Source organism: Alligator mississippiensis, chromosome 7, assembly GCF_030867095.1.
Source record: "Alligator mississippiensis isolate rAllMis1 chromosome 7, rAllMis1, whole genome shotgun sequence".
NCBI classification, from domain to species: domain Eukaryota; kingdom Metazoa; phylum Chordata; order Crocodylia; family Alligatoridae; genus Alligator; species Alligator mississippiensis.
The window spans coordinates 24,785,061-24,808,968 of record NC_081830.1 but is presented as its reverse complement, the minus strand read 5'-3'; the positions used below and the strand labels follow the sequence as shown (position 1 = coordinate 24,808,968).

General features: G+C 41.5%; 1 long non-coding RNA gene across 2 annotated transcripts in view; it reads left to right on the top strand.

Annotated features, from left to right (window-relative positions):
- LOC132251394 (uncharacterized) overlaps positions 1–23,598 on the top strand; it is a 399,437-nt gene extending 375,839 nt beyond the window's left edge. For both annotated transcript variants that reach the window (XR_009463409.1, XR_009463406.1), the window contains exon 4: positions 22,260–23,598. This is a non-coding gene — a long non-coding RNA (uncharacterized LOC132251394). The remainder of the gene's footprint in view (positions 1–22,259) is intronic.
- Positions 23,599–23,908: the final 310 nt, after the last annotated feature.

Here is a 23,908-nt window from a genome sequence, read left to right as displayed (position 1 = left end):
GAAAATCAAGGTGATTCATTCTCAGTTGTGACCTTCAGACATAAAGAGGTTCTTGCTTCCTGTGGTGCCCTGGTTGGTGAAGGGAAGAGGGTATGGTTAACATATTCTGTTTTGCTGTAAGTCAGTGCACAGCACCTGCTTGAGTCACAAGCAAGATAAACACTTCTGCAAGCCCCCAGGTTTGTTACTCACATCTGCACTTGTGTCTGATTCTAAACTTTCCCAAACTTTGCAGCTAGGAGTTCGTTTCAGGCCATCTGTGCTCTGTACATGTATTGGGGAGAAGTGTGATCTGTATTTACAGCTCATCTCTCCCTGGGATATAGCTTTTTCTTTGGTACTTTGTGTGTAACTAGCTTCTCTTGTCCAAACCATTCCTTTTCATTTAAAGAAAACACTTTTTTTTATGAGCAGGATATTCTAAGAGATTCAGGCTATTGATTACTTTGAAATAGCCCTAGATGCTACAGCTTTATCCCTTTCATTCATTTTTATTGGTAATGAAAAACAGTTTAATACCATTATGTTCATCAGATAATGCTTAAAAACTCACTGGAGTCCAAAAGAAAGTCCTAAATAAATTGTAAGGCTTAGTTATATGAATGGATCTGTCCTCAGAGGCTTTGCATTTCCAGGCATTTAAATCCTAAATTGTGCTCTAGAATGTTTATTTAATGCCAGAAATGAATGACTCTGGGCCAGAGCCTTATCTGCACAAAGCTGTGTTCTGTCGAGAGAAGCTGGTGGTGAAAGAGTTAGTATACAGCTCCCCAAATCTCAGCTCTCTGTGATGCAAGCTGACAGCAATTCAGCAATGCTGTACTCATGCTGTCTTCCCACCTCCACAGCTCCAAACCCACTCCTTGCTTTGGGTTTGGCAAGTAGGGGCAGCTGTGCAGCACAGCTGCATCTCATCCTTCCTCAGTTAGTCAGATTCCAGCTGCTTTGTGAAGGAGCCATATTAAGAGAGATCATCTGACTGTCTTTCAGCAAATCACCTTGCTGCTCACCTAGGGGCATATGTACACGTCACGTTTTTTGCCCTTTCATGCACTGCAACTGCATGTCTGTTTGCACGAGTGGGGTTTCCGAACACTTTAAAAGTCTTTTTTTGTGCATTAAAGTAAAACTTCTCATATGTAGTTTAGTTTGGCTTGCCGGGAATTAGGTTTTCAAATGTCTCACCTCACTATGGTTTCTGTGCCAAAAATCAGAGATGTTTCAGTGTCTAAAGATGAAGCTTTCACTGGGATGTGGGCATAAGGTGGTTTTGAAAATCCCCCAGGGGATCTTACTTGAGGCTTAGGCACATTATTGGTGTGCCTAAGTTTTTAAAATTTGAAGCCAATGGGAGCTGCACCTGTTCATGCTGGGGCTGAATTCAACCTGGGGCATTTTAGAAATATTCCTGCAATTGTAATTAAAACCCATTCATCACCAATATAGTTTCAAGTTTAGGAACTGTATGGGCTGCTCTTTCCACTTTGAATCTCTTAAAGTAATAACTTTAAGGGAAATGTTAACATTCCTAGTACCATGCCTTGTGATTTAGAATTTCATCCTACAATATGCATAATATGAATAATTTATTTTTATGACAGCTTTAGCTAAAGAATTCAAGTGCAAATGTCAACACTTTAATAAACCATTATTACACAACACCTAGGAAATGGAAAACAGTATCAAAGATACTTCTCAAAACTTCATTATTTAATTAAAGAATTAAATTCAAATAGCATGATAATGAAAATGTATAGGAGGAGAGAAGCATTTTATAGCAACATCATTAGATGGATAATCAGCCGTATGATTACGGGAAATTTGGGTGATTCTTCCTTAGTTTAAGTTTTTAATGATCCTTTAGGAAAAATGCCAGGTTCCAGAAGTAGACTAATCTCCTCTGTCCACAGAGGCCCTTCGTTGATTCACCACATGGGTGCCACTTTTGCCATGCTTTTTTCTACAGTGTACCTGATAGATTACTTTACATCTAGGGTAAAGAGAAACCTTATTCACCATCTCCTTTCCCAGCATGGAGTATCTGCTGAGTATCACCCTCCTCAGTGGTGACTGCTAATCTTTGAAAGATGTTGGATCAGTGCTTTGAGGCTCATTCTATAAATTTTTTGATAAAGAGGGAATCCAAGAGAAATCTGCAGCTGCACAATTTATGCTAGGTCTGGTGTCCTCACAAATGGGCTAAATCTTTAGGGTATGTCCCTCAATGGCCTAAATCCCATTCTCTGTTACACAATGTAACCCCACTAAAACCCCAGTGTGCACGCCGTCTCTTGAGTCACTGGGTGCATCTACACAAAACACTTAACTGCACAGTAACGTAGGTCTACATGTGCACATGCTTACTGCTCAGTAACAATGCTTAATTGTGAGTAAATTTGATACCTGTAAATGCAGGTAGTAAATTTAGTCACAATTAGTTACTGCACAGTTATGCACGTGTAGATGCGACCTGGGAACAAGTTTGCTCCTGGGTCAGCCCTGCCATTAAAGGGCTCTGGGGTGGGAACCTCTCTGGCAACCCCTGCCTCAGGCCTTTAAAAGCCTGCAGGTACTCAGAGCCCTAGGGCAATACGAGCAGGGAGCCTGAGGTCACTCCAGGCCCCTGTGTCCCTCTGGCAGGCTTTAGACCAGCTGTACTAGCCTGCCTGCACCCTGGCGCTGCTGCCTGGCACTGCACTGCTTCATGGCTCCTGGAGCCGTTCCACCTTCCTGCAACCCACCCCCAGCAGTCTGCCCTGAGATCACAGTGGTGCATAAAGGTCAAGGTCTGGCGGGCACAGTGGATTTCCATCACTGACTACAATCATCGGTTGGAGAGTGCCCATAGGTCCATGCCCTTTATGCAGCAACTGATGGATATACTTATGCTGAGGGAGGGCCCCTTGGGTGTCCAGCAGCCTGTCCCACTGAACTCCCTGGCTGCACCCTCCACCAGCAACTCGGGAAGCCAAAGCCAGAGCCCATTGCACCAGCTCTGCAGCCTCAGCCCCCTCTATAAGGTGCAGCTGGCCATGACACTGCTGGCTGCCTGCAGCACCAGCTCCTTCCTTGGGGGACAGCTGGGTGCTTGCCCGCCACGCCCCACCATCCAAGGACATCACCCAAAACCACACACCATCCCCAACAGTTGTGACCATGCAGAGCCACTAGCCACACCAGCCTTGGCCACATACTAAGTCCCACTCTGGGAGGTGGTCCCTGCTCCTGGCTCCCTACCTGGCCCACCTGCACTCCCCTGGCCCCAGGTTCCCCTCCCACAGCATGCAGGGAGGCAGGAGACAGTGCCAAACTTTATTAAGCAACCCTTGCCCCTACAGCTGGCAGGCATGGGACTCTTACATGCCAAGGAACCCATCGATCCTGGCAGTGATGTTCTCCACAGCTGTAGGGGGTAGGGATGTATAGCGCAGCAACAGATATCCATCCAGGCAGCAGCAGAGGTTGTGGTGCAGCCCAGACATGCCCCCCCACACCTTCGTAGCTCAGGGTCCCATACCAGGTGCACCCGGGACACCGTGGCCATCAGTAACAGCAGAGCATAGTTGGTTGGGCACCCTTTAGTCTGCACAAACAACTCCTCACACACTGGAAGAGTTCCAGAAGATGCGGATGTTGTGAGCGCTGCCTGCCTAGCTGGCACTCACATTTTGAAGTCCCTGTGGTGGTCCACAATGGCCTGGAGCACTACCAAGTGAAAGGCCCTCTGGCTATGAATAGGGGCAGTCTCCACGGGGTGGGCAGGTGATGAATGTGGGTCCCATCAGAGCCCTGATGCACTGGAGGAATCCCAGGGCATGGAACCCCACCACTGCCACCAGGGGGTCGTGCACGTGGAGTATGGTGTCTGGGCACCACAAGCCTCCAGGATGGTCTCCTTGGTAAGCCTTGCCCATGCCAAACAGGTTGCTGACATACCACAGGCTGGTAGGTGCAGCCAGCTTGAGCAGGACAAGTGTCAGCCAGGTGTCTGTGGGGAGAGAGGCTGCATGCCAGTGTGGTGCTGCTCCAGGTAGGGCCAGAGCTGTTCCACAAGGTCCCAGAAGGTAGCCTGGGTCATCCTGAAGGCCTCCAGCAACTGCACCTCCTCCCAGGTGTGCTAGACTATGTGCTGCCACCAGTCCTGGCTGGCCCAGGAGGGTGACTGTAGCCCCAGTGGTGGCATCTTGGAACCCCTTGTCAGCATACCTGCTGGGGCCCAGCCAGGCAGACAAGGTGAAGGCAGCATTGAACGGCAGCAGCCCTGGGATGGCGCATGGTGGGTGGGCAGGCAGCCGGAGCCTGAAGCTCCCCCCGAGTGGTGGCAAGGGCCCATTGCAAGGCCCTGGGAAGTGGGAGCATATTGGCAGCAAATCTGAGCCCACTTCCTTGCCCATATAGACGCCTGCCCAGCACCATTTATTTGTGTGTTATTTATGTGCGTGTAAATTGGTGCTGCATGAAATGCACGCATAGACGTGCCCACTGAGAACCATTTAATTCTGTTGCTTACATGTCACCACTACTGAAAGCAACAGGTGATACATTTATGCATTTGAGCCTCTGATCATTATACAAGTAGTCTCCGTGCGCATAAGAATAGATTTCCATCACCTCACTCGGGTCGAGTATCAGCTGACTCTGTAATTAATTTTTCTGAAATCAATGGGTTTGGTCATGATGTTTGATGCTATTCAGTTTGTGTCAGGATATCAGAATCTGACTGACTCTATTGCTTCCAGAGGAACTATTTATTAAACACAAAGACTTATTTACCTAAGTAATGGTTCCAAAATTGGGCCATATATTTATACGCAAGCAACTCAGGACATAATTTTTTGCATTAAGTGCAAAAGTTGAATCCTTTAAATCACTGGCTGAAAACAAGTTTTGCAAACTTGTAAGTAAAATGTATTCCATGGTGTGATTTAGGGCATATTTTAGCGATAGATTTCAAAACAGAATTTTCTGTAAGAGAAGCCCCCTTTAAGCCTCTTTATAAATCTTTCATGAGTTAGCTGCTGTCTAATTTATTTGGCATGTATTAGCATACAATTAACCCAAGGAACTTTAAGTATGGAAAAAAAAAATACATAGAATGGTTTTTGACTCGTATTACAATTCTCATCATGGAGACTTGCAATAGTTACAAAATTAATTTCATTATACTATGTCCATAAATGTAAATGAATGGTGCTTGCTTTCAGCCACAGATGGAACTATGTACTGTTTCTACTAACTAAATGGCAAATAATCATATTGTAACAAATATATGTGTCTATTCAAGATTGCACAGTAATCACACTCCTGGACTACTAATTTTATATGGAACCTTAAAAAAGTAGAACAAACATTGAAATATCTTACTGCAAAAACCACCTCTTCTGAAGGAGAAACCCTGTTAGTAGTTGGTAATGTAAGATCTATGACATGATTGAGCAAAACCAGTTCTGTCCAGTAGAAACCAATGTTATAGCCTCTGGTCAACTGGTTACAGATTTTCCAGTTAGAAGATGTGTAACGAGGATGTTTTAGTTTTTCCAACTAGCCAAAACTGCATGTGTAAACTATAGGAACCCTTTGGTTTTGTAGAAAAGTGAGGGGGATAAAATCCTATTTTTAAAAATGAATGACTCTTTCGGTAGATATGACAGAGATGATAGGGTTTGGATCCAGATTTTGATTTGGTTAGTCTGAACACTGGAGTCTAAACTTGAAAGCTGAGGCCTACAGCTTGAGTAAACTTTGCAAGCCATTCTTAGGAGATTTCCACTTTAAGTAACAAAAGCATCCCAAGATCAGCTACCATCCTGGGGAAAGCAAGATTTCATGGTAGTTTTTTCAAAATTAAAAATTAAGCTTATGCCCTAATTTAATATCACATGTATATACTGCTTAACCAAATTCACCCCACTGGTTCAGCTAAGCATAGGAACTGCCACTAAAAAGTCAACTTTTGCCCTTAGTGTTATCTAATCTTTCTTCTCTTCCTTGGGCAAAAATTCAGAACCCACAGCAGGCACATTCTCAACATCCAGTAGTAGCTGCCGTTTGCTTTTTGTTATTTTTATCCTAGATTAGATTTCCACCAAGGTCAGAAAAATAACCTTTTCTAGGGGCATGTAATCTAGGCACTCATTTTTCAGATATAATGAGATAATCTGGTTGATTATTTCATCAGTTTTATGAATGCTGGTATGTTTTGAAAAAAGAAGAAAGTACCATGACAAGATCAATCATTCTTAGACAAGCACTTACCATTTCATGAATATTTAAGATGACTGTCACAATGGTAATGCTCTTGAATTTACAGAGCAATGGATAGAGAATTTAAAAACACACATGTCAAAATGTTAAAAGATCAATCCCAAGGCTTTCATTTGATCTAAATGAAACTGCCCATAGGTGGCAAGCTAGAAATGCAATGCATCTATTAAAAACAAAACAAAACAAAACTGATAATATAATAAACTACTACTGTTTCCTTTCTCCCTCATTCTTAAGTGATATACAAAATTCAAGTCCCGAGCATATGCAATCAGTGGATTTTTGCTCATATCCCCACATGACATCCCATTTGAAGTCTTGGAAGGGTAAGCATATTAGCTCAGATGTCCTGGCATAAATGTTGACTTGCAAAAGTAGTTTCTGACAACCTAAAATTCTTCCTATGCTTTCATAAAGCATATGCATTTAATAAAGAGGCTGTATTTGAACTGATAGCTGAAAATACCTCAGTTATTTTATAACACTGTAGGTTTGGGGGTTTTTTTTGGAACTCAAGTGTTTCTGAAGCAGTCTGGATGGCATATGTCATAAACTGAGTAGAGATGGTGGCTGTGAGGAGAGGAAATGATAGATATTTGGTGTTTTTCTGATGCTTCAGAAAATTTTAGTTAATTTTAAATGTCACAGAATATGATTGTGTTTTAAAGCTCTTCAAATCCTGATTTAGCCAAGGGACATAAGCTTATGTCTAACTTGAAATAAGTTAGTAGGTCTGCTAAAGTTTACAGAGTGGGTAAGTGGTGTTGGACCTTGACTTCAAATGGGCTACTCATATGGTTAAAATTAGTTATGAAATTCAGTCACCTGATGAACTGTGGCCTACCTGATTAACCCATGGAATTTGGCATTAGTGCTCCTAAGCCCCTTTGAAGAAAACACTGTCATGGATGTGCATGTGCGTGTTTAAATGAAAGCAGACACTATGGTAACAGCATAAGCCTGTATGCATGATTTAAAATAAAAAGAAGTCATATATGGTATCTAACTATGCATGGTCACTTGCCTGTTTGAACTCGTGTTAGCTATACCCTCAGGTTTCAAAAGGCAGTGTGTCTCCTAAAGCCACTCTACTAATTTATGCAAGAAATCCAAAGGGGGTGTTTCAGGTTACAAATGTAACCTGACTGTGAGAATGCATTGACATTAAATGTCATATTTGAAAATGCAAACGTCTTGTTTTTAGGCTTGCTTTATGGGGTCAAATTCACCCTTATAGGGAGAGCCAGGGGTGGGAAAACCTAGGAACCACTTACATCTTCCCAGTGGGACTTAAATGGGACTTCAGAGATGCATGTGTAATATTCTTATTAAACCTATGATTTGTACAGTTCATGGATAGGAATCGTGCCTCCTAGCTGTGACAGTTACTTTTTAAGCCCAAGAGGTAGAGTCTGTGTTACTGATTCTTGTGTACGCAGGTGTCACTCTTGCCTGCTCTGGCAGCACAAAGCGTGATTCAAGTGGGTGTGAAAATATAATTTATTTTCTACTTAAGGCCTCCTTCATGTTGCCCAAGTTGTGTAGAGCATGGGACTCCCTAAGTTCAATAAGACCCATAGGAGAGTTGAACGTATCATTAAGGCGGCTAACGTAAATTGCCTTGCTGTGCTAGCTGCAGCACACCCTGCATGTTGCCTTAGAGTTTTCAGTCTTCCACATCTCAGCCATAGCATCAAGGCAACTTTTATGCTGCCTTAGCGGTTGGCTTTAATTCATCTTCCATGAGCATTCAAGTCAGTAAAAGTTTCTGCTTGAACGTTCATCAGTAACACAGGGGTTACAAAGGAAAATAATAGTTCTCTTTTAAATGCTGAGCAATATTCACAGTCTGTCTTAAATTGTTTTCTGAGCTCTGCTTCCTTTGAATGGATATTGCCCATGTGGTACTGGAATATGTTCCATTTAAGATAGGCCAAACACATATCTGATTGCTCTTTGCTTCTAATGACAGACTGCTTTTATAATCAGAGGTTTTATTAACTTGTGATTGCTTAACTGCATAAGTATTTTTGACATGTGCCCTCCTGTGGTCTCTATTACTAGAGCTAGGACTTAGAGAGGACTTCGAATTTCAGTACCTAAGTCATCCAGTGCAACAGGTTTGCCCTCTAATCTGGCTTCTGAGTGTTATCAAAATGAGTATTAAAGATATGAGTAAGAAATAGACTTGCACTCATGATATGGGGGACGGTTCGTGAGGCTCTTGGGCTGAACTGATTCATTCTGTATGTCACTAACAACCATCATTTCACAAATGTTTTTTGGATGAATAGTTTTAGCTATGGAGAGAGTTCAGAGTGAACTGAAATATGCTGGCAATCAAAATCTAGTGAAGTTTTAAGTACTGGTGTAAAAAGGCAAAGCTTTTGAGGCATTGGCTTTTAGTGGGCTGGGATTTACCAGACTGTAGACACTGTTCTCAGATTTGCTCTATGGCCTTGTCCAGTATCTTTCCCTCCTTCTCTGTGCCACTATTTCACTATTTGTAAAATAGGGATAATCAGAATAATTTCCCCTGGGAAGAGCTTTGGGGTCCAGGGATAGAAAGCATTACATGAGTGAGCTTTTATTATTTGAAAAACTGTAATTTTGATCCCATAAGGAACTTCAACATGAATTCATACTTACAATTCAGATTTAGGACAAGGTCAAAACATTGAAACTCTCTGTGGACCAAAAAGAGAAAAGTCTCAAATCAAATGTCAAAAACAATAATAAGTTGCTGTTTTCAATTAAAGTAAAATAATTCAAAATAGCCATTTTCAATCAGAAGGCAGACAGAAAATCTTAGGAGTACTTATGACCTAGAGGAGAGTTGATCTTTTTTTGAAACTGAGAGTGGGGAGAGACTTAACTGCCCCCCAGCACAATCTACTAACACTCATCAAGGATGTGGGAGAGGAGTACAAAGTTCTTTCTCTGCAACTGGTTTCAGGCAGCATTTCACTCATAGGCCCTTCCTACATTACATATATTACACAATTACCTGATTGACTGCACAATAGATTTAGACTGGCAGCACATGTGAAGTAATTACCATACAATTAACTGGTTAATTATGAAAAGTAATTATCACATGATAAAAATAACTATCCAGCTATAAAAAGAGCCAACCAGCTATAAAGTTAGTGCTTGAAAATGTGCAACAACTATATAGCTGGTTTTAATCCAGCTTTCATTTGCACATGCTGCAGAGCCCATACTTCCTACATTTCATCTTGCTCCTCTCTTTTTTCATTCTGTTTTTCATTTGCATTTTATGCACAGAAGGTCTGCCCTGGACTGAAGGAAGTTTTCATCAAAATGTATGTTTAAATGAATCAACACACCTCCAATAGCAACAGTATAATAGAGGACCGTGTACTAAATGTGCATGCCGTGGTTTTGCTGATTTTCTTTCCTTTCTGCAGGGAAGGTTGATGGCTTTCAGCAAGGGAATATTATATAAAAGGTGCAGATGACTTGGGCGGGGAGCATAATTATAAGGGCAGAATGGCTGGGAAAGGCATGTTGTGAAAGGTCGTTTGAGAAGTGTAAACACAGTAGAAAGAGCTCTAGCAAGTGAAATGTCTCAGTTCATTAGTGATGCAGCAAACAGGCTACCAGGGAAAGTCTGAAGTCATTAGGACCCCATAAAAAAATTAATAAAACAAAGCTAAATCTAGAGACACAAGACAACAGCATAGGTCTGTTCTTTCCCCCTTGGGTGCATATTCACCACAGCACATGTTTATAAACCACCCATAATAAGAACCCAGACTTGCTCTGCATTTCCATTAGTACTGACTTGCCCAAATTTGTTTTCAGAAAATGTGAGATCAAATGAGAAAGTCATCAAAAAGTGGCCCAAAGTTTTCTTAGTCAGAAAGATTTGGTGGCAATTACACGTTGAAATACCTTTTCATTTTAACCAATGACAGTCATCTGTTGCTAATCATTAACCTTTTCACCCATATTCCAAATGGAACAATTACCGGCAATAATTAGATTAAAACTATTCTAAATGTATAGGTTGATCTTGCAGGCTGACTTTTGGATGCCTTACAGCAATTTGCACATTAGTAGAACAAATGATATAAGGGAGAGTATGCAGACAAGACCTTCAGAAAGTATGGCTAAATTTCTTGAAAATCTTTGCTACAGAAGCAAAAAATTACCTCAGATATAATTTTTGATCTTGAAATGAGGACACTTTCACACTGCTGCTAGGTATGCTATTTATATGAGGCCTCAGTTGATCAGGGATGTATTGTTATGTATCTTACAGAGAGAGAGAGTGAGAGACAATCTCTGCCTGGACAGACGTCCAGTAAAAATAGTCAAGAAAAAGTATCTAAGAAAGGCAGGATTCTTAGCATTCCTATTTTGCCATGATGCTTGAAGAGACTAAGTAGTTTGTCCAGTGGTACTGTACATGTCTGTGGCTATGACCAGGGACTGGACACTGACCATTAGTCCCCCTTCATTAATCACAAAAAGATCTTCCCTGTTGAAGAATAGCCATGAATATGGATCCTGATTCAGAAAAAAAAACCATTTACACCCATGCTTAAGAATACTTTCAAATGTAAGCATTTTAAATAGACACTGGTTCATATTATCATAGATTTTAAAGTTAGGAAAAACTGTTGTGATCATTTAGCACAGGGGTGCTCAACCTCTGATCTACAGGCCAGATCTGGCCCCCAGCGCTGTCATCTAGCCCATGGGGCTCAATTCTGATGCATGGGGCAGCACAGGGCCCTAGGGCCTGATCACTGAATAATAGAATCATAGAAAATGAGGGTTGGAAGGGACCTCAGGAGGTCACATCTAGTCTGACTTCCTGCTCAAAGCAGGACCATCCCCAACTATACCATCCCAGTCAAGACTTTGTCTTGCTGGGCCTTAAAAACCTCCAAGGATGGAGATTTCACAACCTCTTCAGTGTTCCAGTGTTTTACTACCCTTCTAGTGAGAGAATTTTTCCTAATAACTAACCTAAACTTCCCTTGCTGCAACATGAGACCATTCATTGCTCCTTGTTCTGTCATCTGCCACCACTGAGAACAGTCTGGCTTCATCCTTTTTGGAACCACCCTTCGGGTAGTCATCATCTTCTTTCATATGGCTGATGTAGATACAGAACAGCAACTATAATTTTACATTTATGCGGTTGAACCAGATAATTGCATCTGGAGCAGCAGAGTGTATTTCCATAGATTGGGCATTGGGTTGTGATATGTTCCATTGTCTGTTCTGGATGACCACAGTCACACATTGGAGAGTTTTTAATTTTCAATTTGTGCATCAATTATCAGTATCTCCCATGATTTGTGTGGATACGCTTTAGAATTTCCCATGAGCATCGCACGAGATCAAAGCCAGGGACCTTCTGCATTGGATGTATTACAAGGGCTGCTTGCCGATGTTTAAAAAAATGCACTTAACTGGAAGAAGCAGCATGATACTTTGACCCAGCTCGTCAGCATCTGTATAGATTGGGTGCTTCCGTCTTCTTTTTGTCCTCTTCTGGGCCTGTGTGGGGCTTGGCACAGAAATGTGCCAAGTTTAAATTAAAGTACTGGGTCTTTTTGTTTTTTAACAGCTCCAAGCAGCCAAGATGTTTGGGACTTCCTGTAAACTCCATTTGATTTTCCAAGCTTCATCAGGGCTGAAGTTACATTGTTGAAGGTTAAGCACTTGGATCCAGAAAGGCTTGCACAACTTTAGGCAATGGTGAGGTGCATTGTTGAGGTCCTGGTGCATGGGGAAATATTTGTTTTCCTTAATTTTCTGGACTTCTAGAGTTGTTGCCTCATGATGAATGGGTGGAGGAGCCGCGTGCAACAGCATGGGCAGCCAAAGTGTTGGGGCTGACTTGAGGGTTGCCATGATGCACTGCATTGCAGAGTTCATTTGGATGTCAACAAGTCAAGTATGACTGCTTCTGGTCCATACTGGTGCACCAGTACTCAGCTAGAGAGTATGCAAGGGCCAGCGCTGATGCCCGTCATAATGATGCTGATGCTCCCCAGCTTGTGCTTGCCAATTTCTGGACCAAATTGACCTTTATCTTTGTCTTGGCAGCTATCTTCTTCAGGTGGTCATGGAAGGTTAATGTGCAGTCCAGCCCCACTCTAAAATAAGATGGAGTGGGGTTGTGCTGCACAGTGTTGCCGCAGAAAGTTACCCTCAGGGTACGCTTACCCTTCCTGTTATCAAGATGGAACGCAGTGCCTGTTGCTTTGTGGGGATTTGGCTTGTGTCTCCAAAAAAATTCCTCCATGATATTCAGGTCCTCATTCAAGGTGGACTTGATGTCATTGAAGGTGATTGCCAAAGCAAGGTCATCCACATGTACAAATCTGCCTGACTTGGTTGGCAGCATATCGCTTGTGTATACATTGAAGAACACTGGTGCAAGTACTGAACCTTGTGGCAGACCTTTTCTGAGGAACTGGGTGAGCTGATGCTGTCACCCAAGTGGACATGTAGTCACCTATTACTCAGTATTGTCCATATCAGGCATAGTGTCTGGTGGCAGGGTATAATATTTGTGAGCTTCAGCATCAGACCTTTAATCCAGACTGTGTTGTAGGCTGATGACAGGTTTACAAAGGCTGCACTGGTCTTGGATTTTTTTCTGAAAACCAGCCTCAGCCTTCAGGTAGTTAAAGGCTGCTATTAAATCCTTCCTCAGTCTTCTCTTCTCCATGCTAAATAAGCCCAGTTCCTTCAGCCTTTCCTCGCCAGTCCCATAACCATTTTCACTGCCCTCCACTGGATTCTTTCCATTTTTTCTATATCCTTTCTGTACTGGGGGTCCAAAACCAGACACAGTACTCCAAATGTGACCTCACCAGTGTGGAATAGAGGGGAAAAAATCACTTCTCTTGATCTGCTGGCAAGGGTCCTACTAGTGCAACTCAGTATGCTATTAGCCTTCTTGGCAACGAGGGCACACTTTTGGCTCATATTCAACTTATTGTCCACTGTAACCTCCAGGTCCTTTTCTGCAGAGCTCCTGGTTAGCCAGTTGGTCCCCAGCCTTTACTGGTGCACGGGGTTGTTCCGTCCTAAGTGCAGGACATTGTACTTGTCCTTATTGAAATTCATGAGATTTTTCTTTTTGTCCAATCCTCCAATTTGTTGAGGTCTCTGTGAATCCTAGCCCTACCCTTCAGCATATCTACTATTCCCCTGGAGCTTGGTATCATCTGCAAACTTGCTGAGGGTACACTCTATGCCAACTTCCAGGTCATTAATGAACATACTGAACAAAACTAGCCCCAGGGCCAACCCTTCAAGCACTCCACTGATCCCAGTGTGCAGGGCCTGATCTGGCCCATGAACCAGCCCCATTCATCTGGCCTGCAGGGCCAAAACCTTGAGCCCCACTGATTTAGCTTGACTTTCAGTATAACACATGCAATAGAATTTTCATTAATTGAGCACATGCTTGAATAATTTGCTGTATGCAAATTTATATAAACTGAGCTTAAAATTGGCAGCTGTATGTTTTTGGTTAGGAATATACATTATTTTTTTAAGCACCACTTGCAAGCAAGCTGAATTTCTTTTGCAAGTTAAAGTTTTAGATGATCATAGTTATTTTACAATGCATTCTGCTGCTGTCAGAAATTATCTGAAGAATGATTAAATTTAAAAAAAATACCCAGGGCTGCTGCTATTGTCATGAAATGTCATGAATCATCTGGCAGCACTAATTAAAACAAAGAGAGTTTTAATACCACAGATAAATCTGAGAAGGAAGGGGCTTTTTTAATTCTAAAGTGAGAAGCAGTATTTCTCTTCCTTGACAATTCTATGTAGGTTAAGATATATCAACTTCTATAGAGAAGTACAGGAGGAATGAAGATAGAGCATGAATGTGGGAAAAAAATCATAAAAAACAAAAAAAGGTTTAGAAATGAGATGAGTCCTCATTACAGCAAATGAATGAAAGATACAATTGCTTTGTCTGCGAGTGAATAACTATAGCATTAATAGTGAAAGAGCGTTGTATTCTTTTGACACTCAATTATGAAGAATGTAGATGAAGTTAGCTCCATTACATGAAGCCAAAGTTTTCCATAACCATATAAAAAAGGGGCCTTAACCTATATAAAAAATAGGATGGGTCAAAAGGTGAAGAAAGAAAATAATAATAGTAGTATAAAAAAAAATAAAAGAAAGGCAGCAATGACTTGGGCTGTATTTTTTGGCTTCAGATCTAGTTTCTGACCTCCCCAAACTGTGGGTGTTTCAGAGCTCGTATTTTAAGTCCACCCATTTAAGGTTAGAGCAGCAGTTTCAATTCAGAATCCAAACTTCAGTGGTTTCCCTCGTTCCAACCACCCAGTTTATGGAGTCTGGAAGATTGGGCCATAAGCTTGCTGAGTTTCTATAACTACCACCTTCTGGTTAGAAAAGTAACAAAATGAGAAGGCACTGGGCCAAATGAACAGTAAAGAAGGCAGGGGAAAGAGGAAATGCACGTCATCTGTTCTGAACATAAAATAAAGAGGTTGGTTCAGAGTTAGCCAGACCAAGATTCATGTAGACACAATGTTTACTTTATTTAAACCAGTTCACCACTTTCAAGGTGTTAGCAAACTTTTTTTTCCTCTTGTTAAATCTGTAAAAGGTGCATTACCTGCATTAGTTTTTGTTTTAGAGAACAGAAATCTTAAATATTTCATTTACATTATTATTACCTTATTGAGTGATTCCTAATTGTTTGCCTGATTGTTGCACCTTACAGAAGCAATGTTTTCATGAATATGTGAGTATTAAAAGAGTGTGTGCACATCTGTGGAGAGCTCTGAGTGGGAATGCTTTTGGGTTAGCTAGCTGAAACTCTGGTGAGCAAAATGATAATTTCCATGTTTATTTCTCTGTTACTTAATTATATCAAGGGTATCTGATGAGTTAAGATACTTTTCAGTTAAGATTTATTTCCATTAGGTTGAAACCCTTTTGTGGCAAGGAACAGTGATTTACTACAGGCTTGTACAGTACCTACCACCAAGATGGCATGGTCAAGTGCATAGGGTATAGCAGTGACATTCAAGAGAGATTCATTCCTGGCTCTGCCCTGACCTGTAACTTGAGGCAAATAATTTAACTTATCTTTGCTTTTTCTTCGACCACCCCTTGTTTGCTTATTTAGACTATATATAAAGCCAGGAACTGTCTCTTACTATATGTATGGACAGAGGCTTGCAAAAGGAGATTTGAATCTCAGTTATAATTTGGCCTCCAGGGTCTATCAGAGTAAAATTTAATATACCAAGAGTGTACCCAGAACCTGCATTAGAAACGGTAATGATAATTTCTTCTCTAAAGTTCCAGTTAGTTATTGCGTGAAAGTTTATGATGCTATGATGCTTCTAATGAGGGTCAAATTTTCTGTTAGTAACACAGAAGTATGTCAGGAGCCAAGTCAAAGGGTCTAGAGTTAGGTGTATGATAGCAAAGGGAAAATTTGAAACTTGAAGCTCATTTTTCATTCTGTTTTCTCCGAGTTAAAGTGGGGTAGAGTGTCAAGATAGATCTTCCTCCCTTCCTCCTGCCTCTCCATTCCTTTTACAGTCCAAACTAAGAGTAGAAAGGATATTCTGAGCAGACTGTGCATCACGAGGTGTTCAATCACTCAGCAAAAATTGGCCTTAAGTATGTAAGTGTGCGGACCTGAAGGGGTTGCATTCTTAACCCACAGCTTAATCCTTTATTTTATTCTGTCCCTTTTCATAGAATCATAGAAAGTTAGGGTTGGAAGGGACCTCAGGAGGTCATCTTCAATTCTCCAATATGAAGGAGCCAGAGCAGGTGTGAGGGTCTCACCCACAATATATTATTCACCGTGGCAAGAGGTGTGAAACAAGGGTGACTATACCATGTCAAGACCATATTAACTCTGGGCATGTCCTGGGAAATTAATTCCACCATTTCTTTATAGGGTATAGGACTGTATTCTTTCTCAGCAGAGATTAAATTGGATTTGTTGGCTTTTACTTCATTTGTAGTGACTTAAGCCATATGGGTGTCAGTTGTTGATCAGTTTTAAAAGGGGATTTGAAAAACTGGATGCAGACCAAAAAGTCTTCAGAAAGGCTTCCTGCTAAATATGTTAGAAGGGGAAATACTTCTCTTTGAGCGTTTGACTTAAAATGTGTGTGCCTTTTGAGTAGCCATTGACAGGAGCTAAAGGGAATCTTTGATTTGAAACTGAATCCAGGTTTTTGGGGTCTGTTAAAAATGCAAAGGGCTCTTTACAGTTGTGCACCCCCCCCCCCCATGACAGGTATAGGAACTGTATGAGAGCTTGTTCATACCCAACAATTTCTACTGATAGAAAGAGTAGAAAGTCTTCCAAGACTATGCTTTGATTCAGCTAAATACCTAAATTTGCTTGATTATCGAAATACATTTTATCTGACCCTCTGAACTGATCAGAAAACTGAGTCTGGAAGAGCAGAATTTCTGAGACTCTACTGTCATTTCTGCTTCCCTGTGTGGATGGAAATATTAGCAACAACAGCTGTTTTTTCCAGTAAACATCGCTGACATCATTTTTTGTTATTTGTTTTGTTTTTAATTTGATCAAAGGCATACTCAGAAATACAATTTGCTTTATTATTATCATTGTAGTTGTTGTTGTTCCATTCTAGAAACTTATTGCAGTTCATTGTCTAGATGGTTGAAGAACTTGTTTTTTGGGGGTTTTTTTTCCCTGGACCAGCCATGTCCAGGTCATCTTTAAATCAATTATATATCTCAAAAGCAGGTGGAAATATTGACTGAAATCTATCAGATTTGCTATGTACTTGAACCATGATCCTGCTAACTCGCTCTCTTTTACAATGCCTAATATTCAGGAAGGCAGAGAATTTCTGCTTCTATATTATCATCCTTGTGGCAATCAATGCTGTTCTCAGGGGGAGCATTTGTGAGTGTGCGTGCGTCTGTGTGTACTTGATAGTCCTTGCGAATGTTCAACCAGTCCTAATATGAAAATCAATGGGTCCCGAGGTGAGTTTGTCTTTACTACTATATCTGTTCCGTCTATAATCTCCATACAAAATGCCTTGACATGTGAGCAATGCTGTGGCATATGGAGCAGCATTTACTTGGTAATATTATGTTTGTAGCAGCAATTTCATTATTTTTTTTTATTCCAGCTTTTCAAGCCTTCACATTTTAATTGGTTTTATACATATTTTGTTTAAATTTTTTAAACTGGAAATTACAGTAATAAACTTAGGGCAAAATCTTAACAAGGGCATCTCCTAGAAAATAGCTCCTGTTAGGGATAATGGTATTGACTAAATTCAATTTCTGCTCGCTGCCAATCTATTCAAAAGGTAATGTGAAGTAAGCAAATGGTATGAGCCACTCTGTGCACCATGGCTAAAGGGGAATGAGATATAATACACTTGAAAGTTAGTCACTGTAGAAGAGACTTGTCAAATATAATAGAAAGTGAGAACCTTTTCTTTGGGACCTTCCTTTAGATTTTAGTGCAGGATTATATTTCTCCCATGCAACCCTACGTCCTACATAAAAACTTCCCAGTTTCTACAGGCAGAGAATAATTCCAGTACTACCTTACTTAAGCTGGTAATGTCAAGACAGACTAAAGGACTGAGATGCCAGATTCCCACTGAGTTTCCGTGAAACTGAAGAAAATGAAGCAAATGGATAGGGTTTGTTTCACTGAGATTCTCCCAGGTATGACACAGGGAGGGACATGTTATTGCTTTTCTTTGTGGTCTTTAATCCTAGCTTATTCTACCAGTAGTTGCCCAGAAATAAACAACAACCCAGCAATCATGTCTAATAATGCCATCCCTGATGCTTATTTTTATCTCTGGCTTTTCCTATGTGATCATCTTATTTGTTTTCCTCAACAACGTAGTGTTTTCCTTCATTTTTAAGACTTTTTTTGTTTAATATTTGCCCTTAGATAATTAAACAAAGGACTGGGGAAAAGATACATGCCTTCAACCATCAGTATTTATTGAACAAGCCAAGCCCCAGAGCAATAACTGTGCATTTGCTTCCACATAATAGCATCATAAAATAGGAGAGGTGCATAAATGCGAGGCACATTAATAAAACTGCATCAAGTTGTATGAAACTGGGACTCTTTTCATCTGAAGTGCTAATGAGACTACACCTGCTGGGAGTTAGATGTTTTGAACAGGCTGTAGGAGATATATGGAGAGTACAGGCTTCGTGGCTTTGGTACAATTGCTGCATAGACCTTCCATTATAGGAAAGCCTAAATTCAGCAAGAAGTCTTCATGGATGCCCCCCTACCTGAAATAATGAAGATTTTCTAATAGGGCAGGGCTATAACTAGCAGGCTGTTTATTTTTCTATCTCTATTCACAACTTTTTGCTGCTGTTATGTATAATAAAGAAAAAACCCTAAATTAATAAACAATGAAAAAACAACATTTTTTCTACTGAATATGCTTTCCTCTTCCTCCTCTGCCTTAGCTTGTGCAGAGAAATAGAACAGCACTTAAAAATTCATCTGCTCTTATTAAAAGTTCAATTGAAGACAATGAACTCTACACCAGGCATGAATTTGGCCCTAGATCTACAAATACTGGCTGTGCCAGAAATGACTGACAGGACAGGAAGCTCAGTGTCATAAAAATGGATTTATGAGTTAAGCATGTACCCTCATAACCCTGCTGATAAAAGGAGAAGGGATAAGATCAAGAAATCTTCTTAACCTGGACTATAAACACTGGATTAAAGGTTCATTTTAACTTCTGTGGGGGGACTGGAGGAAGGATGTGAGTACATTTATTATTCATTTATTTAAAGGGAGAGTGGCACAAGTTACGTAAGCTTCTGCTGCAGCAGACACCTTCTCTACCAGTTAATATGAAGCTCTGAATGACAGGATGATTCAGCATGAGTATAACCCTAGCAAGAGCTATAAGGACAGATATTTTTAGCACTGAAGTAGAACTAGTTTTAAGCCCTGTGCAACAGAGGACTTCCAGACCTCTTCATTGTAATAGGGGGCTTATGGGACAGCTGCTGACTACCTCCTCCAGATTACTTGTTCACATTTAGACTTTGACTCAAGAATCCCATTGCATAGGGTATAGGCAGACAAGATTCTTTGAGTAAATCCGGTATGCTTTATTAAACCAAATGAAATAGTTGGAAAAATTCTTCTTTGCAAGCTTTCGGGTACAAATGCTCTTTGTCAGGCTGAGACGGTTCCGAAAGCTTGCAAAGAAGAATTTTGCCAACTATGTGAGTTGGTTTAATAAAAAAAAAATGGGATTAACCGAAAGAACCTTGTCTGCCTATGTTCGTTCTTAGATCAACAGGGCTACAACCTATAGCACTGCATGGGGTATTTATTAGGTCAGTGCGAAACAGCACCATTCTAATTTGGATTCCATTTTCACGATTCGACGGAACTGTGTTTCATTTTGAGTTATGTTTCATTTCACAGCCACTGTTCCATTTTGTTTCGTTGAAACTATTGTGCTATTTCAACGCTGTTTTGAAGTTTTGCCCGTAGGTTATTATGGGGAAACATAAAATGCAGCTGGCAGGCAGATTGGGGCTCACCCACACGCCCGGGAGGGCTGCAGGGGCTGTGCCGGAGTCCTCCCAGGGGTGTGGGACCCCGACCTGCCTGCCAGATGACAGACTAGCACTGGGCGCAGCCCGCACCCAGCGCCAGGAAGCTTGGTGCTACCGCTGGCTCTAGGTGGCAGCACCTGGCTCCCATCACCCGGCAGGCAGATCAGGGATTTGCACCCCCAGGAGGACTCCGGCACAGCCCCCACAGCACTCCCAGCGCTGCTGGTTGGTCCCCAATCTGCCTGACAGCTGATAGGAGCTGGATGCTTCCACCTGGAGCCAGCGCCATGGGGCCAGGGCAGATCAGCTTGTGTGGGAACCCTCTGCCCTGCTCCTGGGATAGGGGAGGGTCCCCAGATGAGCTGATCTGCCCCGGGCCCTGCACTCTCCTCGAGTCAGCTCCAGTACATGGCCAGGGCAGATCAGCTCATGTGGGGACCCGCTGCCCTGAACCCAGGGTGGGGGAGGGTCCCCACACCAGCTGATCTGCCCTGGGCCCCGCACCCTCCTCAAGCCATCTTCAGTACAGGGCTGGGGCAGATCAGCTCCTGTAGGGACCCACCACCCCAAGCAGCATGAAAGCGAGCGGCAGGCAGACCTCTTTTTTCCCCAACGCTGCAGCTCCCCCTGCCTCCCATCAGTCCAGATGGAAGGGGAAGGTAGGGGTGAAGGATTTTGCTACTCCCAGCCCTACCAGGCAAGCAGCTATGGACAGGAGAGGGAATTGGCAGCAGGCACAGACTCCGAGAGCTAGTTATGCTGGTTCAGCTTTCTGTCCCCCCTCCCCTCTCTTGGTGCCAGTGGTGGCAGCTGATTCCCTGTCCTTCGCAGTGCTGCGAGCCAGGCAGGCAGCGCTGATCTCACCCTTTCCCTTGCTCCGCTAGTGGAGGGGCTGGGCCGAGCCGCATGGCAAAGAGCAGGCAGGGGAGAAGCTCCCACATGGGTTCCCCCGCAGCCCTCCCGGGGCTGCAGCCGAGCCCCCGATCTGCCTGCCAGATGACAGGAGGCTGCTGCTGCCAGCTGGGACCAGCGCTGAAGCCAGTAAGCCTGGCTTTGAAACTTGAAATGTTTCAAAAGTTTTGAAACATCTCAAGTCCCTTTGTTTTGTTTTGAAGGTGTTTTGAAGGCTTTTGTTTCCTTTTGATTTTGCTGTTTCGAGCTTGAAACGCATTGAAACATCTTCAAAACAAAATGCCGGGAGAAATTTCGCACCGTCCTAGTATTTATTTCTCGGGGATATGCAGGGAGAAGCTGCTACCTTGTATGGTGCTGGAAGAATTTGATCCCAGATCTATTGGGGAAAAAGTGACAGAACTTCCAGTGACTTTGTTGGGTCTGGGATTAGTCACTTAATCAAAAATAGTTTACTTTGTCAGACAGTCGCATGTTTATTCCCAGCAAAACTGAGCAGACTAAAAACACGAGGAATATATAACTTCTAGGGGGAGTGGGCCCTTCCACATGCTTGGGCTTGATCAGCCAAGAGGCGCTTTATAGATGAAGGAATTCTTGGTTACTTGGTCATCTCCCTCTAAATGTCATTTCTTTTCACTCAGCTTCTTTAGGGGTTTTGCTACCAGTTCCTTATATTTTGCCCATTGTAATACTGTCCTTAATCTCCTCAAAATATTTCATTCATGTCTCTCCTCCAACCAGCAGGTCCACACTTAATTAAACTGTGGTAGAGGATGAGGAATTTCAGTAGAAGAGTTTCCTGGTGGGACATTCAGTTTTGGCAAAATAGCTACATTATATAAAACTGTATTGATTCATTACAAAATTTGGTATGGGAGAAAATTTAAAATGATTTGATGTTCTTATTTTGTTTTAATATTGTCAAAAGATTTAATTTAAAGAAAAAAAATTTTTGATTTGATATTTTTCCCGATCTCATGTTGATTTTTTATTTATTTATTTTTTTGTAATAAAGCTAATACTGTAATCACATTCAACATTTCTTTAGATCTGTCAAATAAAACCAAATCTTGGAGTTTTTGTTCCATGGTAAATTTTGTAAATTTGATGTTTTTTCCCAATTTGGACCCAAAGCAAATTCACAAAGTCCATTTCCTACAAGAGGAAACTTAGAGAACTGGTTATAGCTCTCTGTATTACAGTTTTTGTTCATGTTCACTGCATGATTTCCTGGTTTTAATTGGAAATGTAAATCTGAGTCTTTGAATAATGCCTTTGTGTGTGTAAGCAACACTGATTGAGACTTTACTTAGAACTGATTGAGGATTTTGTAGCACAGGGTTGTTTTTGTTTGTTTTTTTTTCCTGTAAGAAAATGCTGATTTGTCAAAACAGTACATTTTTGTTGGAGTTTACCATTTTCTAATTAAAGTTTCATTGGGAAATGCTTTTCAGAAGTTCCTGTTTCTTGAAGAGATCCTGGTTTTGTTCCAATGTAGAATGGACAAAAATTTAGAGCGTCTAAAGAAGTTTGCACATTTGGAAGAACTGTTTCCCACCCACCTACCTCCTCCTGCTTAATATGGGCTTATGTATAAATCAGCAGCTTGGAAATAAGGATATTTTGCACTTTGACAGCAGCTTTCATTGGAGGACTACTACTACAAAGCATTTTGGCCCAGGTTAATTGAGATTAACACCCCAGTGAAGTAGGCAAGAAGTGCTATACCCTCATTTATGGGTGACTAAATGTAAGGACAGAGAAGTAAAATGATTTCTCAAAGGGCACAACAGGCCAGTGGTGGAGTCGCATACCATGGTAATACTGATAAAATAAGATCCTGAATTGGATAGCTCACTAGGGAAAGAAACCAGCATAAGTTTCTCTGCTTCTAAACATGAACACACATCTTCCCAGCGCCAGGTGAGACCACGTTTCTTACCAGGCCCCTGGATCATTCTCATGAATAAGTTGATGTGAAAATAGAGTAGGATAACATAATGTCTTCCAGCTCCCTATTCCAACAACTAACCTGCGTTTGCTCCCTGCATTCAGTCCCTTTAATGAGATCTGACTTTTATTAGCAGCAGCTAGTTCTGAATCTGCAATAAAGAAAGAAAGAAATAATACTCCTAGCAAGGGAGAGACTTCCTGGCAATGCCAGACACATTATTAGTTTCTGTTGAAATAATTTAAATAAATAAATGAGTAAGATTATTTTAAATATGTAACATTAGTGGCTTCTGAAAAAAAACACAACACCTTAAGCACATTTTAGTAACTGAAATGGAAACGAGGCTGTAATTTTATTTTAATTATTTTAGGCTTTTTCCCTCCAGATCTTTCCATTATGAAATTGATATTTGCGCTCTTTGGCTGCACGTTAGAAGTATGGATCTTTGCTTCTCTGTAATCAGCATTTATTCTGATCCTTTACCCTCTAATGCCTGCAAATCCAGACATGATCTGAAAGCATCCAAAAATAAATCAGACTAGAAAGATGGAAAAGGTCACATGTGAAATGAGTTTGAAAAGTGTGAGCCATTTCTACCTGAGGTATAGTTTTGAGGTCAGCCACTTCCTGCATACAGCTTCAGTTCAGTGGGTAAGAATTTGGGCTAATGAAATTGGATTGTAATGATTTATTCTTTGTATTTTCCCATCTCAGTCTGATTTTTGGCATTTTATTTTTCTTCCACAAATTCAGAATAAAAATATTTTGTGCAGTAGTCCATGCTTACTTACTAGGCCCTAGCCTGCTTACAAGACTTCACCAGTGTGCTCCCAGAAGCAACAAGTAAAACGCCAAAGCTAACCAGATGTTCACTCAAGACATGTCTATGCAGCACAGTGTTATGCCAGGTGGAAAGATGAGAGCTAATTGGGGAACAAGCTAGTTTAGGCACTGGATGCAATATAGCTGTGAAAATATGGTGATCCTCTTGGGTTAATTAGCCCTCTTGAGCTAACCAGGGCTCTCTGTTATTTCAGTATGGTACCAAATTGTTTCCTATAGACATAACTTCATTTTCACCACCGGGTGGGGTAGAGAATCAAGGTTTTCTCTCTTCCCTGCCCACTTCCTGTTCAATTGCTCTAAGGT